Source organism: Narcine bancroftii, chromosome 12 (assembly GCF_036971445.1).
Source record: "Narcine bancroftii isolate sNarBan1 chromosome 12, sNarBan1.hap1, whole genome shotgun sequence".
Taxonomy (NCBI): Eukaryota; Metazoa; Chordata; class Chondrichthyes; order Torpediniformes; family Narcinidae; genus Narcine; species Narcine bancroftii.
Window position 1 is genome coordinate 27,124,993 of NC_091480.1, and position 21,511 is coordinate 27,146,503.

The window sequence follows — 21,511 nt, forward strand, 5'->3', positions numbered from 1 at the left end:
TCCCATACCTCATGACTTTCTGAATGAGTCTATCATGGGAAATCTGGTTAAATGCCTTGCTGAAATCCACCACATCTACCAACCTATCTTTATCAATTTCTTTTGTCATTTCCTCAAAAAACTCAATTAGGCTCATGAGACATGACTTATCACTCACAAAGCCATGCTGACTATACCAGAGAAGTCTCTTCTTCTCTAAATGCTCACAAATCCTATCCTGAAGAATCCTCTCCAATAATTTGCCCACCACTGACATAAGACTCACTCACTAGTCTATAATACCCAGGATTCTCTCTATTACCTTTTTTTAAATAAGGAGACCATATTCTCCAATCTTCCGATAGCCAGGGAGGGTACAGATATCATTGCCAATGCCCCAGCAATCTCTTCCCTTGCTTCCTGTAGTAACCGAGGTTACTAGTCCCTTCATCCAGTCCCTAGACTTATCATCCTGATGTTTTTAGGAAGATCCAGCTTCTTAACCTCAATATGCCCCAACTTGTTCCATATCGAACTCACATTGACCAAGGTTACTCTCTTTGATGAACACTGAAGTAAAGTATTCATTTAGACCTCCTCTACCTCTCAGCACATGTTGTTTATCCTTAAGTGGCCTTATCCTCACTCTTGTCATCCTTCTGCTCTTCATGTATGCATAGAACAACCTAGGGTTTTCCTTAACCATACTTTCCAAAGCCTTTTTATGCCCCTTCTAGCTCTCCTAAGTCCTTTCTTAAATTCATTCCTGGTTATCATATAATTCTCATGAGCTCTTCCTGTCTTTTACGTCCTAAACCTTATTTATGTTTCCCTATTTCTCTGCTAGTTGTCACCTATTTTGAAAATCACAATCCTTTGATCCTACCATCTTTTCCCAGTTTCAGTGGGACCTACGCAAGTGGTCCCTAAACATCATTCATATTACTTCTCCAAGAATATCTGTTCCCTATTTACTCTCCTCAATTCCTGTGTCTAATCCCATCATAATGAGCTCTTCCCCAATTGAACAGTTTGCCATTTTGTCTACTCCTACCCTTGTCCATAGCTATCTAGTTCCAAATGTCACAATAGAAGGACAACTTCAAGTTGAACACAAATTGATACTCTTACTCAAGAGTAATAAAAGAGCTAATGAGGAGTGGTGGGCTAGAAAATTAACAAAATCCATTCTGGTATGGATTGGGGGAGTTTGGGGATGTTTTTATTTTCTGGTGAATTGAAAGACTGTTGTATCTAATCTGATTTTTGTTTTCATTGAGCCTGATATCAGTAGTATGCAAATTATTGGAATGTGTTCTAAGAGATCAGATATACAATTATTTGGATAACTGGAACCAATTAGGGACAGTCAACATGGCTTTGTGTGAGGTAGGTCAAGGAGGTTACAAGGAAAGTTGACAAAGGAAAGGCTGAGGATTTTGTCTACATGGACTTTAGTAAGACCTTTGACAAGGACCCACACGGGAGGTTAGTCAGGAAGATTCAGATGCTAGGTATTCATGGTGAAGTAGTGCACTGGATTTGACAATTGCTGGACAGAAGAAGCCAGAGAATAGTGGTAGATAATTGTGTCTCAGACTGAAAGCCTGTGACTAGTGATGTGCCTCAGGAATTGGTGCTGGGAACATTGTTGTCAACTATATCAATGATCTGGGCAGCATGGTTGGCATAGCATTTAGTGAACACCTTTACAGCACCAGTGTTTAGGGCCAGGATTCAAATTCCATGCTGTCTGTAAGGAATTTGTATGTTCTTCTGGTGTCTTCATGGGTTTTCCCTGGGGGTTCCGGTTTCCTCCCACTGTTCCAAATGCACTGGGTGTGTAGGTTAATTGGGTGTAGACTCATCAGCCAAAATGGCCTGTTACCAGGCTGTATGTCTAAATTTAAAATTTAAATTAATGATAATGTGGTAAATTGGATCAGCAAGTGTGCAGATGACACTAAGATTGGAGGCATTGTGAACAGTGAAGAAGATTTTCAAAGCTTGCAGAGGGAAATGGACCAATAGGCTGAAAAACGGCAGATGAAATTTAATGCAGACAACTGTAAGGTGTTGCATTTTGGAAGGACAAACCAAGAAAGGACATACGAGGTAAATGGTAGGATACTGAGGAGTGCGGTAGAACAGAGGGATCTGGGAATACAGATACATAATTCTATGAAAGTGGTGTCACGATGGACAGGGTTGTAAAGAGAGGTTTTGGCATATTGGTCTTCATAAATCAAAGTATTGAGTTTAAGAGTTGGGATGTTATGGTAAAGTTTTATAAGACATTATTGAAGCCAAATTTGGAGTATTGTGTGCAGTTTTGGTCACCTAACTATAGGTAAGATATCAATAAGATCGAAAGAGTGCAGAGAAGATTTACTAGGATTTCAGGAAATGAGTTACAGGGAAAGATTAAACAGGTTAGGACTTTATTCCCTGGAGCGTAGAAGAATGAGGGGAGATTTGATAGAGGTACTTAAAATTATAATGGGTAGAGACAGAATATAGGTTGGTTTTTTCCACTGAGGATAGGTAAGATACAAACCAGAGGACATGGGTTAAGGGTGAAAGGGGAAAAGTTTAGTGGGAATATGAGGGGGAACTTCTTCACACAGAGAGTGGTGGGAATATGGAATGAGCTGCCAGGCTCAATTTTAACATTTAAGAAGAATTTGGACAGGTACATGGATGGGAGAGATATGGAAGGCTATGGACTGGGTGCAGGTCAGTGGGACCAGGCAAAAAAAAAGCTTCCAGACAGACTACAAGGAAGGACTGATGGGATCTGCTGTAACGTTCTATGATTCTAACCTCACCTTAGATTCTTTGAAGAATTTATTCATCAAAACAATCAGCTTCCTGTAGTTCTTAGACATAATTCATTAATAACCTTTCATATGTTACATCTGTTTCATTTGTTTTGATAAATAACATCCTATTTTCCCTCATCTCATGTACACCTAGGCCACACATGGAGGTGTGGCGGCAAACTGAGTTGAGTTTTCTCTGGATGCTCTGCGTTCTGCTCCAAACTGTTCTCATGTGCCCCCTAGTGGCATATTATAAAGCAAAAGTAGGCCAGACGGCAGTGAATTGGAAAGAGGCGAACACCACCTGTGCTTGATGGAGTTACCATAACTCTCCAAGAGCAGTGATTAGCCATGTGCTTAAAAGAAGGTAGCGGTTTGTAAAAGTTGCGATTCTCAGAGTTGTGACTATCTTATCAATTCTCAGTCACATACATGATTTCTTCAGGTTTAAATTTCAGATTTATTGTCAGAAAATACATGACATCACGTACATACCTGAGATTCTTGCAGCTGAAGTAGAATTAGCACTTATTGGTGGTGCAAAAATCTGTACTCAAGGTGGTACACATGTAAAGAAATAAAGGGATGTTAACAAACTGCAATACAGAGAGAAAAAAAAATCAATAAAGTGCAAAAATAACAGTCCTTAAATAAGTCCCTGAGATGTTGACGATATCTGTGAATACATTGACAAGTTGGTCAGCACAGATTTTTAATACTTGCTAGGTACTCCATCTGGACTAGGTAATTTCCTTGGATTTACTCTCCTGAAGACAGCCTGCTCGTCTTCCTCATATGGACAAGAGAGGATCATCGGGGACATGGGAGTGCACAGTGGTGGTTCTTCCTTTATCTCATGGGCCAATTGGGTGAAGAAGGAATCGAGTTCATCTGGGAGGAAAGTTTTGCTGTCTCTGACTACACCAGACTTGGGTTTGTAGCAGGTTATGTCATTTAGACCCTGCCACAGCTGTTGGGTATCCCTCATGGTTTCCATTTTCATCTGGTAACTCCAGTTCACTTGGGAGGTGGCTTTCCAAAGGACATATCTGCTCCTTCTGAAGTGATCTGGATCTCTGGACTTAAATGCCTGTGATTTGGATTTCATTGTTCATCTGGTGTTTTCGGTTGGGGAAAATCCTGAACGATTTGGTGGGGCCACACTCATCCACAGCTCTTCTAATAAACTCTGTGACAGCTCTGATGTAATCATTCATATCCTCAGCTAAGTCCCTGAACTCATTGGTTGATCTTAGTGGTCAATGACAATGACTATAGATTGAAACATGAAAGTTTTCGGATGTTGAGCACCTCGGCTCTGTCCACCGTAATTCCGTGGATCTCCCAGTGCCTACCCATTTCAATTCCCCACCCCATTCCGACATGTCTGCCTAGACTGAGAGCTGCAGTGAACTGAGATTCATTGGTGATGTGCTGTACTAATGCTTGGCTCTGCCTCCCAGCTACCCATATATAACCCTGGTTTCCTGCCTAAACCCTGAGCCCTTCTGAAGACCACTGTAAGACCCCACCCTTCGTTATAAGCATTATAGGTTCATCTTTAAGACTTGTGTGAAACTTTAATAATATCAACTTGGACGTGTTGAAACAAGTAGACATGAATCAGGAAAGTGGATTTACAATACTGTAGCTCAGCTTTCAATATCATTGTTAGTTGTTTCATTTTAATCCCTTTAGAAAGTTGTATTGAATTTGACCAGACTATAATCACTATGGTCGCCACAATGGTAGTTTGTTTGTTATTAAATATTATTTATTATATATTGCTGGCACTCTTGTTGGTTCTGGGATATATTATTGCAGAAAGCTATCTCAGATACTCCAGAAATGTTTTGCCTTTTGAGAAAAGAGCAGGACTGCTTACCACGATTTACAATTTGGAAGGCCTCATTTGAAATTACCCTGCCTTTACTGAATGCATGTTAATTTTGCTTTAAGCATACTGGCTTGTCTAATTTGTAACTGGTGTGACATAATATATCAAAATGTTTTTGGGAGATAAATTGCTAAAGGTTTGTTAGAGTAGGTCACATGCAAACACTTTAAATCAAATCTTATTTGAAATGCTGGAGCTATGCTAGACATAGTGACTTCTCACACATTTTTGAAAGAGCTTTGAAGAGTGCTCAAGAAACGTCATTAATGGATTATTGTTTATCAAGGCAACAAATGAAAGGGCAGGCTGGAGCCACTGCTGTCTGAAAGGAGAATTTGCTGTTGTAACAGGGTCATGTGGTTTTGTAAGCAGAGAGAGTCAAACAGGCTTTCTCTCAGTCTCAGTGTGTGTGTGTGTGTGTGTGTGTGTGTGTGTGTGTGTGTGTGAGAGAGAGAGAGAGAGAGAGAGAGAGAGAGAGAGAGAGAGAGAGAGAGAGAGAGAGAGAGAGAAGCAGAGATCACTTGACAGTGTCAGCCAGCAGAAGTTGCTGGGATTGAAACAAGACAAGCTGGCAAGCTTTTGGAAGACAGCCTGGTCGAAGCCCTTGTGGTTCATGCAAGAGGAGAGGACTGGCTGTCTAATGTTTCACAAAAAGGAACTCTGTGGTGACATGAAAGAAAAAGGTTATCATCTGGGGAACCCTGATGGGGCATATTTAGTCAGCAAGACACTGAGGTGACTGATGGAAGTACATCAGTTGTGGATGTCTTGGAACAACACATCTCTCTCTGAAAACCAACAAGAACCTTCCTGAGCAGTAAACATTTATCTTTCAAGCATCAAAGCCTGGTGAACTTTATACATGTTAAATTCTGTCCACAGTATAAGAATTGCCTGCATCCAGTGAACTTGGAAGAAGGAGAAATTAGATTGAACTGTGAACCAAAGAACTTTTCTTAAATTTCCACCGACATTACATACACGTGCACTTAGAATTAGAAGGGGGTTAATTTGAGTTCATTAAGTACAGAGATAAGTTAAAGTTTGATTCTGTTTTCATATTTAAAGTTAATTAAAAACAACTTCTGTTTAAGTAACTACTTGTCTTGGCGAATGTCTATTGTTGCTGGGTTTTGGGGTCCTTTGGGCTCGTAACAGTATGCATGGTTTTAAAATGCTTAAATAAAATGTTTTTAAAAATCCAATCTTTCCTGTAACTTTCATGTCCTCTGAATCTTTATTGTGATATCGAAGACAGTCCCTGGTTTTTAGGGTCTTTGAAGGATTTTATATTGCATTTGTATTCTGAGTGGCTACAGAACAATTAAGGTTACATTGATTTTTCAGTAGGCTGTGTAATTAACTTCCTAGTCAGTTTAATAAAAAATCTGCATTGTCTTCAGATGGGGATGAGAGTTATGGGGACCTAAAACTCTTTATATCTGATCAATGGTCATAGACTAATCTACTGATTGTGAGAATTACAAGGGCCTACTCACAGTACATCACTGTGAGGAGCTGCATTTTTTCATGTGAATATTATTTTGATCTCTGTAATTGAGTGATTGTTAAATATATATTAAACTCTTTAATTTTTTAACATTTGGTTTATTGTCAAGGATATGGCCTGTATTGTGTTTAATGTATGGTAGGATATTAAATATTGCTCAAGTGTTCAATTAGTTTGGAAGACACCATTTCCATATGTTATATTTTTCCTCATACTTATTGCTTCTATTTTTGTCTTCTCTTCTCTTATTTTTCCCTTTTCTCCAGTAACTAAGGCCAATAATATTTAATGCCAAAAGCCATTTAATTCTTGTGTTGTACAGTAATTCTCCTTTCTGCCTCTTGATGGCGTCAGCTAGTCTCATATAAATTTTGGATAGTTACCATGGTGCAATAAGGATGAACAAGAGGACATTATGAAATTACTATATTAAAAATATATAAAGCATCAAGTGAGGAGAAGATGGGGAGGGGAACTCTCACATTTTTCCAAGAGTAACCAATAAATGGGGTTATGGAATCTGAAATGAGACTAGTGCTTGAAATTTTTGTTGAGATTTTCTTTGGACTGTGCAAAGAGGTCAGCATGAGCTTGGATTAAGGTGGGCTGTAGGCAGCCTGAAACTGGTTGATATCAAGCTTCACTCTGCAGCAATCACTCAATTTGAGCTTTTTTTTTCATGCTGCAAGTGGCAAATACATTTCTCTACAGTAATAAATCAGAATGCTAGAAATATTCAGGGTCACATATTACTGATAAGAACAAGAGTTCATGGAGTTATAGCAATAGTCCCATTTGTCCATGACAATCTTTCTTGCCCACCAACACTGAGCCCATTTGCCTCCATGAGCACCATATCCTTCTGTGCTTTATTACAATTGACCAAAGTCAAAAGATCAAAGAACAAACTTAATATTATAATATGTTTGTGTCAACCTCCATTAAATACTCTTGTTTGCCTTTATCATTAATTAGTACACCATGAAATAATAATTTCCTCTCTCTTTTCATAATTTAATTTTAATTTGGATATACAGTACAGTAACAGGCCACTTCGGCCCACGAGTTCATGCCGCCCAATTAACATCCAATTAACTTATACCTCCAGTACATTTCGAATGGTGGGAGGAAACCAGAGTCCCTGGAGAAAACCAATGCAGACACGGGGAGAATGTACAAACTCCTTACAGACAGCATGGGATTTGAACCCTGGTCCTGATCACTGGTCCTGCACTAACCACTGGACCAACCATGCCGCCCAAAGGAAGTTGTGGGAGAGGTGGAAGTAAAGCTGAGATAATTTACATGCAAGGAACAGGGGGATTAAATGTGGAGCAGTAATCCTGGTAATCAGCAGGTGAAGGGTATTTGTTGGGGTGGGGAGGGGGAGTGATGAGGAAATCGGGCTGTTGTTCAGAGGATGGGTGAATAGGAGTTGAAGTCTGCAGATGCTGATGCTGAGTCCAATACACCAATGTGGTAGAGAAACTCAGCATGTCATGCAGCATCTATAGCATGTAAAAGGTAACCAATGTTTCAGGCCTGAGCCCTTCATCAGGGTATGAGCAAAAAAAAAGGGAGGTGTCTGAATAAAAAGGTGGGAGGAGGGGGAGTGGAGGGAGGAAGGGGCAGGAGGGAGTACTGGATAACAGGTAAGAGCTCATAGATGGATGCAGGTGGGAGGGTAGAGAAAACCTGAGAAGATGGGGAGGGGGTAGCTCTCTGACAGGAGAGGGAAGGGAACGGGTGTGAAACTGGAGGAAAAGAGAGAGAGAGACTCGGGGGAGGATTTTAACAGAAATTGGAGGTTGATGTTAATGCCATCTGGATGGAGAGTGCCCAGAAGGAATATAATTCCTCAAGTGCTTCATTCCAGGAATCATTCTTGTGAATCTTCTTTGAACCCTTTCCAAAGCCAGCTCATCCCTTCTGAAATACGGAGCCCAAAACTGTACCCCATACTCCAAGTGATGCCTCACCACTGCCTCAACATCACGTCCCTGCTCTTATATCCCATTCCTCTGGATATGAATGCATTCAGCTTCTTCACTACTGACTCAACCTGAAGATTACACTTCAGGGTATTCTGCAATAGGACTCCCAAATCCCTTTGCACCTCCACATTTGAACTTTTTCCTCATCCAAATAATAGTCTGCCCTTTTATTCTTTCTAGCAAAGTGCATGACCACACACTTTCCATTATTTGCCCATTCTCCTAATCTGTCTAAATCTCTCTGCAGCTTCTTCATTTCCTCATTACTACCTTCCCCTCCAACTCTCTTGGCATCATCTCCAAACTTAGCCACAAAATCATTTATTCCGCAACCGAAATCATTAACATACAATGTAAAAAGAATTGGCCCCAACACCGACCCCTGTAGAACATTACAGGTAACCAGTAGCCAACCAGAATAGGATCCCTTTATTTCCACTCTGTTTCCTGCTGACCAGCCAATGCTCTACCCATGCTTGTATCTTTCCAGTAATTCCATGGGCCTTCATCTTGTTAAGCTGCTCATATGCAGAACTTTGCCAAAGGCCTTTCAAAAATCCAAATAGACAACATCTACTCCATCTTTGTCTCGCCTGCTTGTGATTGTCTCAAAAGATTGCAGTAGGTTTGTCAGGCAAGATTTTCCTTGAAGAAAACGATGCTGAGTTTTGTCATGCATTTGTCATGCATCTCTAGGTAGTCCGTAACCTCATCCTTGATAATCGACTCCAACAACTTCCCAATCACTGATGTTAGGCTAACAGCTTTCTAATTCCACAGTGAAGACTGATGCAAAATATTCATTCAGTTCTTCTCCTCTCCTTTTCTCGCTTCACAATTTCTCCTGCATCATTTTCTATCGGTCCTATATCTATTTTAATTTTAATACACTTTTAAAAGATTTCAGTGCACTTTTTGATATTATTTGCTATCTTCCTTTCAAAGTTCATCTTTTCCTTCCAAATTACCTTCTTCATTGCCTTTTGTAAGCTTTTAAAAGCTTCCCAGTCCCCTAGCTTCCCAGTCCCCTAGCTTCCCAGTCCCCTAGCTTCCCAGTCCCCTAGCTTCCCAGTCCCCTAGCTTCCCAGTCCCCTAGCTTCCCAGTCCCCTAGCTTCCCAGTCCCCTAGCTTCCCAGTCCTCTAGCTTCCCAGTCCCCTAGCTTCCCAGTCCCCTAGCTTCCCAGTCCCCTATCTTCCCAGTCCCCTATCTTCCCACCAGGTTTTGCCTCCTTGTATGCATTTCTTTTTCTTTGACTTTGGCTTTGACTTCTCTTGTCAGCCACAGAGGTGTCATTTTTCCATTCATCATTTTTTTTGGAATATATCTGTCCTGCACTTTCCAAATTTCTCGCAGAAACTCCGGCCATTGCTGCTCCACCATCCTCCCTGGCAGTGTGCCTTTCTAATAAACTACGGGCAGTTCCTCTCTCATACCTCTGTATTCCCCTTTATTCCACTAGTTGACTAACACCTTTGATTTTAGTTTCTCCCTCTCAAACTGCACAGCGAATTCTATCATGTTATGATCACTTCCTCCCAAGGGTTTCCCTTACCTTCAGCTCCCTTATCAATTCTAGTTCATTACGCAACACCTAACTAATCCAGAATTGCCATTTCCTTGGTTGGCTCAGACACTTTGGATCCAGCACCAACCTGGTTTTCCCAATCAATCTGCATACTGAAATCCCCCATGACTAATGTAACACTACTCTTTATGCATGCCTTCTCTATGTCCCTCTGTCGTTTGCATGCCGCATCCTGGCTACTGTTTGGAGATCTGTATGCAAACCCCATCAAGGGCCTTTTTTACCTTCCAGTTTCTTATATATTATAGCTTCCGATCCAATGTCCCCTCTGTCCAACGATTGCATTCCATTTTTAACCTGAAGAACCATCTCAACCCCCTCTGCCGACCTTTCCTGTCCTTCCGATATACTGTGTATACATGGATATTTTGTTCCCAGCTAGATCTAATATAGATCATTAAGGAAAAGCTGTTATAAAATTAGAAAGTATTGGCAATAGCTATAAAATGAAACGTTTATCAATCATGTTCATTAACATTATCAAATGATCAATGATCTGTCAAGATAGATTTAATAGATCCTTCAAAACAGCATGTTGCAAATATAAACTGCAGAATTTATTAACAAGGCAAAATACAATTGAAATCACTGAATAGGATAAATAATGCTGTTTGAATTTCCTCCTTTTACTGCCGAAATGGCAAAGAATGATCATAAAAATGATGAAAACATGCTCTCAGTCAATCTGCAAAGAAAACAATCTCATATACTAGGGGCTGCAGACCATTAACCCTTTCCTCACTGGGCCACAGAAATGATCGGAATAGCGAACATCACAGTTTGTTTTTGTTTGCTCTGTTTTCCCTCTGGAGGGTAGTCTCTGCATTGCTGTAGAAGCACAATCTGTCTAACCAGCATAGAGAAAAGATTCCAAGTGTAGATATATATATGAGAGAAAATGAGACAAGAATAATAGGAATATGAAATTATCAAGCACATTTTCACATCAAATCTGGTTTCTTGCCAGGAAGTGAAACATTAGCACATATCATGCAGCTTTTTTTTCAGTGTCTGCCAGGGGATCCCAAAAAAATCTCATACGTTGCATCGAAACAAAACAACTCAATAGTTGTTTTTCAAATGTGCCTCTTAACATCCCAAAGCACTGCACAACCAATGGAATATGGTCAATGATCAGCTGTGTTGTTGATCCTCTGGTGGTCCTTGTGAATATCTTAATTGTGAATAAAGAAGGACAGAGTTGCTTAAATAAGAAAAATGGAATGGAAATATCCTTGTCTGGAATATTAACACCAGTCAAGAAAATTACTGGGGAATCTATGCATTTATGCAGCATGTCCCTTCCAGAACATCCCAAAGCATGGTACCATTGGCAAAGTACAATTGCGGAGCAGTCATTGATGGTTCAGTATATGGGGAACAAAACTTTCTGAAAATTACTAGATAAATGTATTTTGGCCACACAGTTTTAGGGATAAATATTAACTGTTATAGATACTGGGAATGACTTCTTCACTCTTTCTTTGAAGTAGTGTCATTGGATCTTTTATACCCAGAAGATGACAGGCAAGCCCTTTCAATTTAGTGTCTCACCAGAAGATTGAACCTCACACTCAGTAATGCTCTAGGGTACGGACCTAAATTTATGCATTCAAGTTTCTGTAGTTGGATTTGACCTAACACAGATAGAGTGAGTTACCTGTTGAAATATAGCTGATACTTGGTTGGGCGGATGGCCTGTTTCCATGTTGCATACTTCATGTAATCCCATGTAAATTGATCATCAACATTCTAGGGCTATTTTCCCACTCTGCACATCCTTGATCACCTCTTCCAGGATTGTTAGAGCTGATTTCTTATTTAGTTGATGCCTACAGAATTTCTTGTAAATGCTTTCATTTCTATAACACTGGACAATATTTTTACAAAAGGATTGCTTCCTAAAAAAAAATAGGGATTATGTTAGACAACTTCAAGCTGAATACAAAGATGATACCTAGGTATTCAACTAGATAATAATCTAGGCCATCTATACAAATTAAATGATCAGCCATTAATGAAGAAATTACAAGATGACTTAGAACATTGGAAATATTTACCACTAACACTGATAGGAAGGGTAAATTGCATTAAAATGAATATCTTCCCAAGGATACAATATCTATTTCAATCATTACCAATTCCCTTTACAGAGAAATTCTTCAATGAGCTAAAGAAAATAATAAGGAAATTCTTATGGAAGGGGGGAAACCGAAGATAGCGCTAGATAAATTAACAGAAAGGTACAAACAAGGGGGCTGACAGCTACCAAACTTTAAGAATTATTATAGAGCAGCACAATTAAGATATCTTTCAGATTTTTATCAAACAAGAGAAAAACCAGATTGGACTAGATTAGAGCTAGATAAAATAGGGGAAAAGGTACCAGAACATATACTATATAAGTGAGATGAAAAGCTGGTGCAACATAGGCGTTCACCAGTACTGCACCATCTGCTCAACATTTGGAAGAAGATTCACGTAGAAAGGAAAAAAACAAATTACCAACTACCAAAATTATTACTGACGCAAAATCAACTAATCCTTTTCACAATAGATAACCTTCCCTTTAGAGAATGGGAGAAAAAAGGGATCAAAAGAAAAGAAAATTGTTTTTTGGGAAATAATTTATTATCTTTTGAACAAATGAAGTACAAATATGGTATAACTCACAGTACAATGTTTGCATACCACCAACTGAAAACCTTCTTGAAGGACAAATTGGGAAGCAGGCTGAGGTTACCAGAAGGAAGGAGCTTTGAATAGGTGATTACAGACACAATGATAATTAAAAGATTTATAACAAACATGTACATCAAACTGCAAGTGAAAGAGAACAATGAAATAAGCTGTAAACACAAACAAAAGTGGGAACAAGATATAAACATAAAGATAAAAAATGAAAAATGAGAAAAGCTATGCTCCGGAACTATGAGAAATACAATAAACACGAGGTTACGCATGATACAATATAATTGGTTACACAGACTATACTCCACGCCCCAAAAGTTAAATAAATGGGACCCAGCAGTATCAGACAGATTCTTTCACTGTAAGAAGGAAACGGGAACAACAGTACATGCAATTTGTGCATGTGAGAAAGTGGAAAAGTTTTAGGAAGGTATTAAATAAAATCATGAAAAGCAACATACCAAAAAATCTAGAGATCTTTCTTCTAAGTGATATAAGAAATAAAGAACTAGGCCTCAATTTGGATGAAGCACAAAAAAGATTTATTATGATAGCCTTAGCTGTAGCAAAAAAATGTATAATGTCAACCTGGAAATTAGAAGATAGCCTGAGAGTACAGCAATGGTACATAAAATGAATAAATCTATTCCATTGGAAAAAAATAACATATAATTTAAGAAATAACATCACAGTATTCGAACAAATTTGGGAACTGTACATGGAACACAACAGAGAGGGCCTACCGTGGACCTCCACCACATAAAATGACAGAATGAGAAGAAGACGAAATGAACTGACCTAGTGTGTAAAAGTAGATGACACAATTTTCTTGTTTATTTTCATTGTGTGATGACATTGTTTAATGGGTTTAATGTATTGTATATGTTGAACATTTAGTGGGTGGGGAGGGGGGGAAGGGAGGGGGAAAAAAGGGAGAAAATGCCACTGTGTATATTCAAGAGGGAAATGTTTGTGTGTATTTTGGTTAATATGGTTCATAGTGTGAAAAATAAAAAAAATTTTAAAAAGCTGAATACAAAGATCATTTCAGATTTGCTGTATCACGTAGGGAGTTGGAGAAACATTAAATTAACTTTTCTTGAATTTAATCACATAATGATCCTGTCACATTGCGTTAGTTCAACTGACCTAAAAATGTACTTCCGCTGATTTTCATTTGTACTCAGCATCTGATGCCTCTCGTGTCAGTATCAAACATTGATGGATTACAGTTGTCCTGTGATGTGCTATCATAACTCCAAAGACTAGAAGTTACCTGAATAGGATTTTATTACTATGAACAGAAGGTGCATCTCATGTTGCTGAACTGAGACCCAAGCTTGTTCTGGGGGGGGGGGGGAGGGGCGGGGAGGGGGGATTATGGCATTCCCGCCTTTATTAATGGAATCAAGGGGGAGGAGCCACAGGTACAATCAGCAAGGGGCAGGCCATCCATACACATACACAGGCCATTCCACCACACCCTGATATCACTTTTCCTTGGTCACAGTGTCCTAATAAAATCTTTCACCATGGTCAGCAGGAAAGAAGTCCAAGTGAGAATGCAGAAAATGAATTTTCAATGACATGTTGCTCTTCATGGTTTTTTATGCTTGGAGTAGACTTAAAATGTGGCAGGAAATCACAAAAATAGTTTATATCTAAAAAATAGTATATGCTAGGAAACTTTACAGGTGATTTTCAGAATCAGCTTCCCAAAATCCATAAAATAAATTCAAACATGTTCAGGAAGCAAATTCCTGTTGTCCAATATTTTTGTCTGTTCTCTCATGTGAGGCAAATAGCAGAAATGAAAAGCTCCAGTTATTAATATGACATGAAGTGATATCTAAGTGTTGTAATAGATGTGTTGATGATACATGCAACATCAGATGATTTGAGCAAGGAGCTCTTGTAACCCAGTAAGAAGTATGCTCGTCTCACAAGGGTGCTGAACTCATAAGTACCAAAGCTAGCCTAATATTCCATTGTGGTACTGAAACATGCCACAGTACTGAAGTCATAAATGTGCATTTTGATGCAAGTAAGTTGGGGATGGTAGTGTTGTGGATACGTTACCAGGTAAGTGTGGTAATGATACAGAGGTGTGAGTTTGAAGTTTGAAGTGAGTGTGAGTTAGCTGCTGGAAAGTTTAAATTTAAGCAATTGAAAAATTGCTTGGAATAATAAGTTTCTATCATGAATGGTGACTGTGAACCTACCAAATTGCAATAAACCTTTCTATTCTCTATAATGTTCAGCAGGAAAAGAAATGTGCTGCCCTTACTTGATCTATGAATGTCATAGCAAGGGAGGCAGTTCCTTATTTTGCACGCTCATATGTCATTCACTCAACACCTCACATCTGTGAGTCAAGGTCCCTATCCTCACAAACATATGTAACAATATTTGATTCTGCAAGTACAACTGAAGTGACATTGTGGAAAGCTCTCCACTTCCTTCCATGAATGGAGCTTTAAATATTTTGAAAGATTTTATCTTGTTTACCAGGAAGTCATCCCATCAACTTACTTTACAACCCAAGAATGAAATGTAGAGTATCTACCAAATAGATAAAGGTCATTCATCAAAGCATCCTTCCACTGCAAGGAAAGCCTCAGTGGAAAACACCTAGAATGTCAAGGGCATGGGTCAATTGCAAGTTCTAACAATGACAAGGTGATCTTTCAATATTTTGTTATTTAAAAAATATATTAATTCTACTTCCTGAATGCTTATTCCTTCAGTACGTGAGAGTTGCCTCACCCTATGACGGTTGGATTCCAACCCTCCCCCCCCCCACCCACCACCACAAGCAATGCCAATTGGAAAGTCCTTTCCCTTCATAAGTATTAAATGTTCTGCAATGCTGACTCACAGGTAGGAATTATAAAAAGGAAACAAGAGTGTTGCTGTTTAGCATCCCAGAAACTTCAGTTAGAGGGTGTGAATCTGTAGAATTCAATGCCACAGATGGCTGGGAGGCCATCATTGGGTATATTTAAAGTGGAGGTTGAGAGGTTCTTTGATCATTCCTCTGAGAAATCATGAGACATAGAAACAAGCAAATGAGCTTTGATAATTTTTTTATTAATGTCTTCCACGTATCTTTCCTTGCCCTAATTCTTTAGTACTATGGTTCCTCAGTGACTATAGTTGCTTATTTTCAGTGAAGGAGTTTACAGATGTCCAAGAAATACTGATACGAGCCCAGAGGACCCCAAAACACAGTAGCAATAGATATACACCAAGACAAATGGTTCCTTCAACAAAAGTTGTTTTTAATTATCTTTAAACGAAAATAGAATCAAACTTTAATTTATCACTATTGACTTACTTAACCTAACTTAACCCCCTTCTAATTCTAAGCGCACGTGTACGTAATGTGTGTGTAAGTTTCGAAAAGTTCTTTGGTTCTCAGTCCAATCTCACTTCTCATTCCTTCAAGTCACTGGTTGCAGGCAATTCTTACATTGTGCACAGAATTTAACATTTAAAAGGTTCACCAGTCTTTGGTGCTCGAAAGGGAAATGGTTACTGGTCAGGAAGGTTCTTGTCAGTTTTCAGAGAAAGATTTGTTGTTCCAGGACATTCACAACCTATTCCTTTCTAATCAGCCACTCCAGTGTTTTGCTGATGAAACTTGCCCCCCTCAGGATTCTCCAGATGATAACCTCTTTCTTTCAGGTCTCCACAGAGTTCCTTCTTGTTTCTCTTATTCCAAGTGAAACATTGGACAGCCAGACCTCTCTTCTTGCATGAACCACAAGGGCTTTGACCAGGCTGAAATAAGAACCCATCTTCCAAATGGGATTTTCCACAAGCTTTCCAGCTTGTCCTGTTCCAGTCCTAGCACCTTTTTGTAAGCAACAATCCATTAGTGAAGTCTCTTGGGCACTCTCCAAACCTCTTGCAAAGGCCGTTGGCCCTGACATGCCTAGCATGGGGCAGAGCTCAAATATTTTAAATAAGATCTGTTTTAAAGTGTTTGTATGTGATCTACTCTAACAAACCTTTTCCAATTTATCTCCCAAAAACATATCTATATACTCTGTCACAATGCAAATTAAAACTTGCAACCCATACGGGCTTGAAGGCATTTGATTTTATACAGTTTGCACACTTTATGATATTTTAAAGCAAAACTTTAAACATCTTCCTCAGTGTTTAGTCACTAAGTGCTGTCTATGAATGATGCAATGTATACACTAAAGGTATAACTTTTTTTTTAACGCATGTGATGAACCTTCTGTATTGAACATCTATTGAAGCAGCAACAATAGTGCTCGTTTATATAATTCTTAACTTCCTTGAAAATAATTAATCCCTTAGTATCTGTTTTAAACCTTCTTGCAAATAACATCTTTCATCAGCTTGTAAGCTATAAGCCATGAAGAACATTGTTCAGGGTGGATTTGTCTAATTGTAAAGAGAATTTATTGTATTGTAATGAAATAACTAATTGTTTTTTTCAATGTCCCTTGCCATTTCATCAATTCTTCTAGAAACAGTGGAATTACTCAAAGGAATTGCTTCTTTAGAATTTAAGTTCATGACATCAGATATTATTATGGAAACTGAAGGCAAAATAAGTGACTCAGCAATGTCAACATTTCCATTTTTAGCAATCGATTCACTTATCTTGAATGATGCAAGAAATCCCTTTTCGTTTTCAATATTTTTTATTGAATTTTCAATACTATATATAAGCCATAAATCAAAAGTAATATGAAATAGGAAATATACAAAGAAAGTCTAATATAAGAAAACTATTATATATGAACTATATGTCATAACAGTCAAACAGAAAAAAAGAAAAAAAAATCATGTAATCATTTAAATGTAATAAAATATGATGAATTGAAAAAGATTTTAAAAAATTTAACACTACAAATTCTATTTCCTTCCCTTCCAAAGTTATTGGTTTGATACATTCAAATCCACTGCCATTAAAAAGAACACAAATTCATAAAGTAGGATCTAACTGATCTTATAAATTATGAAAAAAAATTGATAAAAGGACCCCACAAACTTAAAATATTTTAATCCACTACATTGGAAGAGCATCTGTTTTTTTCCAAAGTTAAACATGCCATCATGTCATATAGCCTTTGAGTATGAGTAGATCCAACTGCGCTGGGTAGGTCACGCTTCCAGAATGGAGGACCATCGTCTTCCCAAGATCGTGTTATATGGGGAGCTCTCCACTGGCCACTGTGACAGAGGTGCACCAAAGAAGAGGTACAAGGACTGCCTAAAGAAATCTCTTGGTGCCTGTCACATTGACCACCGCCAGTGGGCTGATCTCGCCTCAAACCATGCATCTTGGTGCCTCACAGTTCGGCGGGCAGCAACCTCCTTTGAAGAAGACCGCGGAGCCCACCTCACTGACAAAAGACAAAGGAGGAAAAACCCAACACCCAACCCCAACCAACCAATTTTCCCTTGCAACCGCTGCAACTGTGTCTGCCTGTCCTGCATCGGACTTGTCAGTCACAATCAAGCCTGCAGCTGACGTGGACATTACCCCTCCATAAATCTTCGTCCGCGAAGCCAAGCCAAAGAAAATGAGTAGGGCTAGCAAGTTAAAATTTATGATATCCTAAAAATGTTCTAAATTGAAACCAAATTCTCAAAGTATGTTTAACAAAAAAATTATCAGTTAGTCTAGAAGGAAAGAAAGATAATGGCACTCCAAGTAATGAAATAAGAGAATATTTTTTAGTAAAATTAATTCCTAAATTAATCCAGTTTAATCCATTCTATCTTTATAATGATGCATCTGATATTAGCTGCTCAGTAATAATCTAAAATTAAGTAAGGCCAAACCACCTTTTTTTTAAAGGTTTTGAAGGAAAACTTTATTAAGATGAGGATGTTTATTTTTCCAAATATATAAGGAAATAATTGAGTCAATTGAATCAAAAAATATGTTTGGACCAAAGCAGGAACAGCTTGAAAGATGTACAAAAAATTAGGTAAAATATTCATCTTAATAACATTAATTTGCCCAATTAAGGACATCTCAAGGGGAGTCCACTGAGATAAAGACTTCTTAACATAAATCAATAAAGAAAAGTCTCTTTAAATAAATTATTATAGTTCTTTTGTCTTAATAACACCTAAATAAATAATAAAGAGAAGGGCAGTATCTAGCGAGCCAGAAGAGTTCAATACAAACAACTCACTTTTCAGAAGATTTAGTTGATAACCTGAAAAATGACCAAATTGTTGGAGTTATGACACAATGGATGGAATTGAATGATCAAGATCTGAAATATACAGCAAAAAGATCATCCATCTATAAGGAAACCTTATGAACACTTCCACTTCTTAAGATCCCAAACATATCATTAGATTGGGAAAAGGCAACAGCTAATTGTTCTAGTGCCAAATTAAATAGAAAAGGGCTAAGAGGGCAGCCTTGTTTAGATCCACAGTAAAGATGAAAAGGTTTGGATTTTAAAGAGTTTGGAAGGATTGAGGCAGCAGAAATCCAACTGATAAATTTAGGGCCAAATTTGAATTTTCCTAGCACTTTAATAAATAGTCCCATTCCACTCTACCAAAATCTTTTTCAGCATCCAAAGAAAGAACACACTCAGAGAATGAGACAGGAGAAGAATAGAGAATATTCCATAAGTGATGGATATTACTCTTCTCTTTGGCTTGGCTTCGCGGACGAAGATTTATGGAGGGGGTAAAAAGTCCACGTCAGCTGCAGGCTCGTTTGTGGCTGACAAGTCCGATGCGGGACAGGCAGACACGGTTGCAGCGGTTGCAGGGGAAAATTGGTTGGTTGGGGTTGGGTGTTGGGTTTTTCCTCCTTTGCCTTTTGTCAGTGAGGTGGGCTCTGCGGTCTTCTTCAAAGGAGGTTGCTGCCCGCCAAACTGTGAGGCGCCAAGATGCACGGTTTGAGGCGTTTTCAGCCCACTGGCGGTGGTCAATGTGGCAGGCACCAAGAGATTTCTTTAGGCAGTCCTTGTACCTTTTCTTTGGTGCACCTCTGTCACGGTGGCCAGTGGAGAGCTCGCCATAGAACACGATCTTGGGAAGGCGATGGTCCTCCATTCTGGAGACGTGACCCATCCAGCGCAGCTGGATCTTCAGCAGCGTGGACTCGATGCTGTCGACCTCTGCCATCTCGAGTACCTCGACGTTAGGGGTGTGAGCGCTCCAATGGATGTTGAGGATGGAGCGGAGACAACGCTGGTGGAAGCGTTCTAGGAGCCGTAGGTGGTGCCGGTAGAGGACCCATGATTCGGAGCCGAACAGGAGTGTGGGTATGACAACGGCTCTGTATACGCTTATCTTTGTGAGGTTTTTCAGTTGGTTGTTTTTCCAGACTCTTTTGTGTAGTCTTCCAAAGGCGCTATTTGCCTTGGCGAGTCTGTTGTCTATCTCATTGTCGATCCTTGCATCTGATGAAATGGTGCAGCCGAGATAGGTAAACTGGTTGACCGTTTTGAGTTTTGTGTGCCCGATGGAGATGTGGGGGGGCTGGTAGTCATGGTGGGGAGCTGGCTGATGGAGGACCTCAGTTTTCTTCAGGCTGACTTCCAGGCCAAACATTTTGGCAGTTTCCGCAAAGCAGGACGTCAAGCGCTGGAGAGCTGGCTCTGAATGGGCAACTAAAGCGGCATCGTCTGCAAAGAGTAGTTCACGGACAAGTTTCTCTTGTGTCTTGTATTAAACTGTGAAGAACAACCCTTAATAAATTCAGCTTGATATTCACAGATAATAGAAAGCGTAATATTTTCCAATCTACAGGCTAGTATTTTAGACAAAATCTTAGCCCTCGGCATTCATAAGAGAAATTGGCCAATAAGAGGAACAGTCAGATGGATCCTTACTCTTTTTGGCAGTAAGTGAAATTGAAGTTTCATAAAAAGTAACTGTAAAAAGGGTACAAATGATTGTGAAAAAGTTTTATAAATCTCAGTTGGAAGACCGTCAGGACCAGGAACTTTGCCAGCCTGTAAAGAGTTAATTACTGCAGTAATCTTCTCAGAAGTGTTAGGTTTTTCCAATAGTAACTGGTCTTCTCAAGAGCATGAAGAAGTTGGAAAATTAAACATTTTTCCATCAGAATTGAATCTTTTTTTGAAAATTTTATTTTTCATTTGCATCAATAACAATTGCAGTGCATATCCATAATAATACAGATTCATTTTAAAAATGCAAAAAGAATACATAATTTTATATTTTCTCCCCCACTCTCCCCCCTCATTCCCCAAAAAAGTAAGAAAAAAAACAGAAAAAGCTCACCTGAATTGATCATAATATCCTTCACTGATTGAATAAATTTCAAATTTACAAATATAACCTTAAACCTTAAATTAACCAGGGTGAGTTGGAGTGGGAGTAGTGGACACTGTCAATGAACTCTTATCATTAAAATCCATATAAGGTTTCCAAATCTTATAAAACTTTTCTGGTTGATTCTGTAAATTATATGTTATTTTTTTATATATAATGGTATACAATTTTGTAATTCCATTTGCCATCTATTCAACCCCACATTATTATCTAGTTTCCACATTACAGCTATACATTTCTTTTCTACTGCAATTATTACATTTAAAAACTTCCTCTGATAAATATCTAACTTCGAATCATAAATATCCCCTAACAAAAATATTTTTGGGTTTTTCAAAACTTGCATCTTCATAACCTGTTCCAATAACATACTTATATCTTCCATTTCATCGGATGCAAGGATCGACAACGAGATAGACAACAGACTCGCCAAGGCAAATAGCGCCTTTGGAAGACTACACAAAAGAGTCTGGAAAAACAACCAACTGAAAAACCTCACAATGATTAGTGTATACAGAGCCGTTGTCATACCCACACTCCTGTTCGGCTCCGAATCATGGGTCTTCTACCGGCATCACCTACGGCTCCTAGAACGCTTCCACCAGCATTGTCTCCACTCCATCCTCAACATTCATTGGAGCGACTTCATCTCCAACATAGAAGTACTCGAGATGGCAGAGGCCGGCAGCATCGAATCCACGCTGCTGAAGATC